The sequence below is a fragment of the Bos indicus x Bos taurus genome, chromosome 14, assembly GCF_003369695.1.
Source record: "Bos indicus x Bos taurus breed Angus x Brahman F1 hybrid chromosome 14, Bos_hybrid_MaternalHap_v2.0, whole genome shotgun sequence".
NCBI lineage: Eukaryota > Metazoa > Chordata > Mammalia > Artiodactyla > Bovidae > Bos > Bos indicus x Bos taurus.
This window is the reverse complement of record NC_040089.1, coordinates 78,835,622-78,845,424: the sequence shown is the minus strand read 5'-3', so window position 1 is coordinate 78,845,424 and position 9,803 is coordinate 78,835,622.

The window sequence follows — 9,803 nt, the reverse complement described above, 5'->3', positions numbered from 1 at the left end:
TTCATGTTAAGAGTAGTCTTATGTTTATTAGGATCTTTGTCTCACTCACCAATCAAGAACCTGAAGAAATTTTCCTTTGAGTTTCATCTATTGATTGCTACATGAGTTGTTCCCCACACAACAGTTTACAACAAGCTAAAGGCCTGCTTCCTTACTCACCTGTGAATGGATAAGTTCTGCTTCAGTCATTTCTATGAATTAGAAATGTTGAATTTTGCCTCCTTGGTAGAGCCAGGAGAGCATGAACACTTTGTACTAAGTCAGAATTTTGAGAGGCATATCTAACACATAACCAGCTGTGCAAACTTAGGCAGTTTTTCAACTCATCCAAACACTACTCTTCCTGTATAGAAATGAGAAGAATACTATCTGCATCAAAGGGTTATAATGAGCATTAAATAAGACCAGGGATATAAAGTTTGACAGTGCTTGATACATTATTAAAGATCTATAAGAGTAACTCTTAATTTTTTTTTTTTTTTGCCAAATTATCTTCCAGACATATTCTAAAACTTATGTGAGAGAAATTAGATCTGATATCTCTGGTATTCAACCCCTCCTCTGTGGTAGTAATGTCTCAGTTGCAAACATCTTCCTTGGGCTGCTGTAGAATGCCTGGACAACAACAATTGTTCAGGCTGTAACAATTCCCAAGAGACAAAGGCACTGGATACACCTAATCAAAATGACTACACAGAACCAAACCAAGAAACGTCACTTCAAGCTTAGCCATGAACTGAAATGACAATAATTAGGTACAGTAAGAAATTCTTTCCTATCTTCAAGTCGTACCCTGCCGTCACTAAGAAAATGTCTTTAGATGACTAGACTGGCCCCTAGTAAGACTAATTATTACATTGACAATAATTAGGAGCTGTTTTTTACTTTAAGAAAAAGCAGAACAAGAGGAAATCGGTCTGGTTTGTAACATCGGAAGAGGTTACCAGTGGAGAAACGGCAGCTCACACGTTGAAAATCTTTAAGCCATTGCCTCATTATCTGGGGCAGCTTAGGCAAAGTGATGCTGAGCACAGGAGAAAGGATTACAAGACCTCCTCATCCTATGCCTCGCTCTGCGCTTCTGTGAGTCACCAATCGGGAGCAACACAGGAAGACGTCAAAGTTTCTCCTGCCAAGAGACGGCTTTCTGCCTCTATGGCCATAAAAATACAGTCAAGGGGTAGCTGAAGATTTGGATAAAAACGTGTGTCCAGTTTGCATTGTACACCCACATTACTTGTAACCAGTAAACAAAAATTTGCTAAAAGCAAATTTGCTAGCCTAACTTGTTCTTTGGGAATACTGATTTTTTTCAGATGTTAACACATTGCAATACAATATAGTATCATACAGCTTGACTTAGGCAGTATGCTTTTGCCTAGTTTAAAAGTATCACTAGCTTCTCTTTTCTCAGGAAATGTCCCTTATGATTATTAACGAACCGCAGCCACCTCGACGTTATTAAACGTAATTGTCTGTTTACGGAGCATTTGACCCGTTGTTTCTTCTTTAAGATCTCTTCCATTTTGGTCATTTCACTACTCATCCAAAACTACCTCAATAGGGGCTCAGAGAAAAAAAGAAATGATATTCATCAGTTAATTGATTCCTTTTTAATAGCATAGAAACAGTTTGATGAAGCTTGAATATATTTGATAAAATGAGGTTTGAAAGTTATTTATGATTGACGTAACACTTTCTGTATTCAAATGCACATGGTCAAGGTTTGATTGTATTGAATTATAAGTGGGTTTCTGTTTTATAAGAGGACTTTGCTTATCACCATTCTTGTCATGAATGTTTACAAATGCTGATAGTCTCCAAATGTTTACATATTGCTTTTATCTTTTAGGCACTCAAATGCTGTCCCCCAGTGACTCATTTAAATCTACCATGAATAATAATCAAACTAAGGAAAAAATGAATTCTCTCAGGACTGATATATGTCTTCTGCTTTCCTTGAAAACAGCCAACAACATTCTCTGTCTTTTTTCTCTTTCTTTTGGAATAACTCAAGGCTTCCCCCCCAAGGAATACTTTTCTGTTCCCCAAGGTGATACACTTCATGTGATACACTTCATTTAGAAATGTAGACTAGCATTGAACTTAAACTTGCTTTCCTGTAAGTCCACTCCCAGCCAGGGCACCGTGCCTGTGGGCTGCTCCTAAGAATCAGCCCCTCCAAGGATAAGATGTTCATAGTCAGCTGTCATAGCTTCCCATGTTGTTTCAGCAAACTATGGCGGTGGTTTAGTCTCTAAGTTCTGTCCAACTCTTGCGACCCCATGGACTGTAGCCCTCCAGGCTCCTCTGTCTATGGCAAAAACACTGGAGTGGGTTGTCATTTCCTTCTCCAGGGGATCTTCCTGATCCCAGAATCAAACCCCAGGTCTCCTGCATTGCAGGCAGATTCTTTACTGACTGAGCCATGAGGGAAGCCTTTCAACAAACTACACGTGTTCAGTTCTGATTTTTGTTCTTACATCAAATACTTTAGCTCCCATTACCTTGCATTGCTCTTTCCCGACTTCTTCCCTAGTTTTTATTTCACTTTCTCTCAGACAGGAGAAGCCAATGAACAATTCTAAACATCTCCTGGCACTGTGCATGAAGATGCAGTGACCCAGTCCTCTCCTGAGGCGATGACCCCCCAGTGTCTCCTATGAGGGTCTGTGATAAGGCATCAAGATTCAGTAGAAACCTATTCTAGATGAGAAAAGAGTGAGTGGGATAGAAGGCAATTTATCTCACAACAGTCAGAGAGAAATTATGTTTCCCCCCAAAAGGATTGCAAACGTGAGGAACGATCAGACCTAGTGGGAAATGTCACTGAAAGAAAAGCATTAACCAGTGTGTCCAAGCCTTTTGTCTAAAATTGCTAAAAACCATTGAATCTGTACTTAGAATGAAGAATGGTCTGGATTCCTCTCTTCATTTCAACTTAAAAGGTAAGTGTGTAATAAATTTAATGGTTTAGATAATATCTAAAAATACAGTTTATGTAACATAATCATGGCTGGAGTAAGCTAGTTAATTTTAAGTATCTCCTTTTACTGAAGTCAGAGTCACAGGCACAATACCTTTTCCCTCTTCCCTGACCCCCATACTAACACAACACACACACACACACACACACACACACACACACACACACCCTTAATATCTGCCTCTAATGCAAACTATTCTGAGTAAGTGCCTTAATAATAGAGACTTATCCATAGTTGCATCCATTAAACCCAAATAGATGTGTAAATACATGTTTGTTGAATCACCTAATTAATTACAGAATGAAAATAAGTTAGATGAGACCATGTGGATGGCCAAGACTAAGGCCAATACTAGAAGGGGAAGAAAATCATAAAATATATATATATATATTTTTTTTTTTTAAAGTCAGCATGCATGTTCAAAGCCTGAGTGTAGAAATGAGATTTCTCATTGTTTTTTTATTTTGTTGTAGAAAACATTAATCCTAAAGTATTACATAAAATTAATCACCTCCTGTTTTCAAAGTTCTCCCATTTCATATAACCTCTGAAATATAGACATCCTCCTTATTCAAAAGAGCACAACAAGTAGCTAGTTCCTGAAAGCTTGCTCCAGAGAGTGGCAGCATGCTCACCAAGTTGCGTTTGGACCTGGTGATTTACGTAAGCAGTCTGACAAACCTCACTCCTGTGGGGAAAGACTGGCGATCCAGAACAAAATAACATATGCAATCAAAACAGGCTAGACACTTTTCTAAAAGAAATCCTTAAATATCTGCTACACCGGAATTGATTGAATAATCCATTTGAACAATGATATCTGTAAAACAACACACAATGGATTTTTCAGGATAAAATGAATTTCTCTCACAAACCTCTCATTGGTGCAGAAGTTCACACTCTTTCAGTGTTTTAATTTTAAAAAAAAGACAGCTCTTTTGTTTGACCTCCCTGAGATAGGTCTCCCTTAAAAAAAAAAAAAGAATACTGAAATTAATTATGTTATCAAAGCTCATGTGACCACACATCTTGGACGCATTTACGGACATATTTCTTTTTGAGTTTGGACACTGATTTCCAAACCATTCCAGATGGTGAGTTTTTTTTTTCAATATCATTTTCTAATGATCTATGAACCCTAAATATTTTTTCTTGCACCATATAAATAAAGTCCTCTTCTTTAACTTGAATGCCCTTGTCTGGTACACTTTTTATCTCTCACCTCCCATGCTTTGTCACTGTTTTGTTCTTTTCTAATAATTAAATATTTTTGTTCTTGTGTTTCAGGTATAAATTGCAGCATTCATTTCACACTGAATAGAATTCTATACTTTGTAAATATTCAAACTTCAGAGTTTTAATTGTATTCTGCAATTTTTGTCTCCAGAAAAGCCCTTCTGTTTACGGTGAAGAATGGTTAGTTCCCCTTCAAATTGTAAACTCTTCAGTTGGTGAAACAAAACCGAAGCAGCAGCAATAACCACTCGGTTTCCATTCCTCGTGATTCCAAAACTAACAGAGGTTGACCTGTGCGTGTGTGTGGAGAGTCGTGTCCAATTCTTTGTGACCCCGTGGACTGTAGCCTGCCAGGCTCCTCTGTCCGTGAGATTCTCCAGGCAAGAATAGTGGAGTGGGTTGCCATTTCCTCCTCCAGGGGATCTTCCTGACCCAGAGATCAAACCCACGTCTCCTGCATTGGCAGCAGATTCTTTATCGTTGAGCCACTCAGGGCTGACAGTAAGCTAAAACGGGCTTGATGTGGCCATACCTCTCAGAGCGGAGAACATGAAGCTGCAGCTGTCTGTGGACTGCTTTGATGATCTGTACATGAATTTCATTATAAAAACCAAGATAAAGTTTGCTAGTAAAGCTAATGATATTATAAAATTTGTGAATCAATTTTAATATGTATTTTACTTCCACATGATGACAAGTATTACAACCTTGTAAGAAGTAGAATATTATCATCAGGTTTGTTTTTTTTAATTTGAGCAAGTAGCATTTTCGTTTAAGCAGATTTGCCTCAAGGCCAAAGCTTCACTTTCATCCTTCTAGATCTACTCTCTGCATCATTAAGTTATTTTTTTCTTACATTTTAAAACAAAAAGCTAATTGATATGAATATTTCCCCTGATAATACTTATATGCCCATTCCTTGAGATGATGGTTTTAATAAAAGCTGTGATATTTATTAAAATTTTATTAATTTGATGCTTGAAATATACTACAGTAAATTATAACATAAATTGAAAGTGAGAGTGAAAGTGTTGGTCACTCAGTTGTGTTCAACTCTTTGAGATCCCGTGGACTGTAGCCCACAAGGCCCCTCTGTCCGTGGTATTCTCCAGGCAAGAACACTGGAGTGGGTGGCCATGCCCTTCTCCAGGGGATCTTCCTGATCCAGGTATAGAGGCTGGGTCTCCGACATTGAAGGCAGATCCTTTACCACCTGAGCCAGCAGGGAAGCGCATAACATACATTACATGCATCTATTTCACAGTTTCCATTATTGAAAATGAAATATAAACTCAAATCCTGTGCATACATGTATATATATTTATATCATGCTTATCAAGCATGATAAATGAATTATGTAAAATATTTCAATATAATTTCCTGTTTACCTTTTTTTGGAGGGTAAATTTTAAGCAGATTTGTAGATAAATACAGCTTATACTGTATGGAACTGAACCATTTAATAGCTCCCAATAAATACTGTAAGTATAAGGGGCACACTAGGAGCTGTACAAACAAGTTGGATATAAAATTGGAATCTAAAATTTCGAGTATCAACATGCATAACACATCAATAATGAAAAAGCAAAGTCACATTACGGTACCGAAAGGATCTAGGGCCCCCCGAAATGAAGTTTCTCTCTCAGAGTGATGTTTTAGTAGCGGATGTACATGCAGTATAAGCACTGAAGAGCCGTGTTTTGGCAGCGCCTGCTGAAGCCCTGTCCAAAGCAGATGACTTTCCTGCCAGTGACTCAATCACAGCAGCTCCTCTGGCAAGTCCAGGCCTCTCATGCTCAGACGCCAATAAATATCTGGATCATAAGACTTTCTGTCCTGCTTCAGCAAACTTCCACGTATAATTTGGCTTCCAGTGTAGACCTGCTTAAAGGATTATTGTGCTGGCCACGCTTCTGTAAATATGCATGTCCACACGATAGCTCTATTTCCTTCTGGAAATTAGCAACTGACAACATGATTTGACATATCATTTCCTTGTGATATGTGATTTGAATTCATCCTCTAATGCATGTGCTGTGTGCTGTGCTCTGTCCCTTCAGTCATGTCCGACTCTTGAGACCCTGTGGACTGCAGCCCGCCAGGCTCCTCTGTCCATGGGATTCTCCAGGCAAGAACACTGGAGTGGGTTGCCATGCCCTCCTCCAGGGGATCTTCCTGATCCAGGGGATCAAACCCACGTCTCCTTAGACTCCCGCATTGCAGGCAGATTCTTTCACCTGCTGAGCCAGCTGGCAAGCCCCTCTGATGCATGGTAAGAGCTAAAAGCTATTCATTGCATTTGTAAAAGTCGCTCAGTTGTGTCCGACTCTTTGCAATCCCATGGACTATATAGTCCATGTAATTCTCTAGGCCAGGATACTGAAGTGGGTAGCTGTTCCCTTCTCCAGGGGATCTCCCCAACCCAGGGATCAAACCCAGGTCACCCACATTACAGGAGGATTCTTTACGAGCTTAGCCACTAGGGAAGCCCAACTCATTGCATTAATGAATGAATAAATAAACAAGAACTGGGCTTTCCAATGGCTCGGTGGCCAATACTCCACGTGCCACAATGCAGGAGATGTAGGTTTGATCCCTAGGCCTGGAGGATCATTGGAGAAGGAGATGGCAATCCACTCCAATATTCTTCTCTGGTAAATCCCTGAAAGTGTAAGATGACTCATGAGGCTTCTTGACAATCTGACCACTTTCTTTCCTTGAAGGCACATTTCCTCATGCAGTTTTTATTTTATATATTAACAGATTGTATCACTATATCTAGAGCAACAAAATATTTTTGTACTTTTGCATCCATCTTTACTATCTGAGCAACCAGGGAAGCCCCATACATAAAGAACAATACCCGCTGTTCAGTTCAGTTCAGTTGCTCAGTCGCCTCCAGCTCTGTGCTACCCCATGAACCACAGCATGCCAGGCCTCCCTGTCCATCACCAAATCCCAGAGTCCACCCAAACTCATGTCCATTGAGTCAGTGATGCCATCCAGCCATCTCATCCTCTGTCGTCCCCTTCTCCTCCTGCCCTCGTAAAAATAGGTAAATAAACTGGATCAAAAATACACACTTTATGTTCTTTTCCAAATCTCAGCTTCAATGGTATTTTTAAAAGACCCATCAAGTCAAGTATAACAGTAAAGAGACAATAGAACAAAAGTTTAGAATCTGAAAGCAGAAGAAGTGGGAAGTAATTTATTAAAATAATAACAATAATGATAAACCGTGTATCTAAAGCTACTGACACAGGGTAAGCAGAAGATAAATTCAGTCTGCAGAACTTACAATAAGCCTAGAAGTAAGTGGCAGCAGGACTCCTGGAGAGAGGAATGAAAGCTGTAATAACAGTAAGGGGCTGCTGAAAGTCTGCTTAAGAAGCAGGTGGGTGACCTTGCTCATCTTCTGACCTACACCACGCAGGTGGGTGATGGGGCCTACCAACCCCGGCAGAAGAATGAAGTTCAGAGAGCAAACCAGTGTGAAAAAGGCAACATAGCTGTCAGACCTCTGGTCTCACTCTCTTTATGGGAGGTATTAGCTATGATAAAGGACGAAGTTAAAGGGTAATACAAGAAACAACCAAATCCAGCGTGTAGAATATTCCATAGTCTAAATAAGTTGGCTTCTTCTGTGAAAGTTCAATGGGAAAAAAATTAAAAAATGATTAATGATGAAATAGTGTTTTAGAATGAAAAAAAGTTATGTACGAATGCACATAAAAGTTAAAATGTGTGGACTTTGCATCTTTTTCCTCTATTATATTTTAAAATGATTATATATGATTATATGAATTAGCATATATTTGTATACATTATAATATATACTGTATATCATAGTAATATAGATATAGATACTATACAATATATAGTATAGTGCACAGAGATATCTTATAACACATGTAATTAAGTATGTGAAATGGTTATTTGATGACCATTAGATAAAGTACTATATATGTACATGTATCTATAGATGTAGATATTCATTACTATATCTGTATCATATATTTTATTTATGTAAATATTAATATATAGTAGTATGTTAATATATGTAAATTATATTATTTATCTATATCATATATCATTTATTTTATTTTATAACATATCATATATGTTATATTTTTATTTATATATTTTTATATTGTATTTTTTACTTTTCATTTTATATTATAGTTGATTAGCAATGTTGTTTTAACTATACCTATAAATGATATTCTGTTTCAAATTCTTTGCCATTTAGACTTCCCTGCTGGCAAACAGTAAACAATCTGCCTGCGTATGTGGGAGACCTGGTTTTGATCCCTGGGTCTGGAAGATCCCCTGGAGAAAGGAATGGCAACCCACTCCAGTATTACTGCCTGGAGAAGTCCATGGACAAAGGATCCTGGTGAGCCACAGTCCACGGGATCGCAAAGAGGCAGACACCACTGAGTGACTAACACTCTCACTTTCGGCTATTACGGAATATTGAGCAGACACCGCTGAGTGACTAACACTCTCACTTTCGGCTATTACAGAATATTGAGCAGAGTTCCCTGGGCTGTAGGTCCTTGTTGTTCATCTATTTTTAAATATAGCAATATGTACACTTCAATCAAAAACCGCCATCTATCCCTCCCTGCCACATTTTCCCTTGGAAATGGTACATATTTTCCCTAAGTCTCTGAGTCTGCTTCTGTTTTTAAATAAGTTTATTTGTATCATTGTTTTAAGATTCTGCATATACGTCTTCTCATATAGTACTTATCTTTCATCTGACACACTTCACTTAGTATGACAATCTCCATGTAGCTGAAAATGGCATTATCTCATTCCTTTTCACGGAGGAGCAATACTCCATCGTATATGTGTACCACATCGTCAGCACCCATTCAACCACCAATGAACATTTAGGCTGCTTCCGTGTCTTGGCTGTTGTAAAGAGTGCTGCAGTGAACCCTGGTGTTGTGCATCCTTCCAAACTGTATTTTTTCCCTCTGGATATACGCCTAGGCGTGGGACTGATAAATCATACAGTAGCTCTGTTTATTTTCCTTAGGAAACCTCCACACAGCTCTCCAGAGTGGCCGCACCATTTACATTCCTGCCAACTGTGTAGCAGGTTCCCTTTTCTCTGTGCCCCCTTCAGCATTTATCGTTTGTGTGTTTTTTAATAATGGCCTTTCTGACCAGTGTGAGGCGGCATCTCGCTGTAGCTTTGATTTGCATTTTTCTAATAGTGATGGTGATCATCTTTTCATGTGCCTCTTGTTCGTGTGTGTTTTCTTTTGAGAAATGTCTACTTAGGTCTTCTGTCCATTTTTAGATTGGACTGTTTTTTTGATACTGAGCTACTTGAGCTCTTTGTACATTTTGGAGCTCTTTGTACATTATGGTTGCATTGTATGCAAATATTTTCTCCCTTTCTATAGGTTTTCTTTTCATTTTGCTTATGGTTTCCAATAGCAAAAGTTAAAGCTTTTAACTAGATCTCATTTGTGTATTTTTGTTTTTATTTTCATTACTCTAGGAGGTGAGTCAAAAAAGATCTTGCTGCAATTTATGTCAAAGAGTTTTCTGCCTATGTTTTCT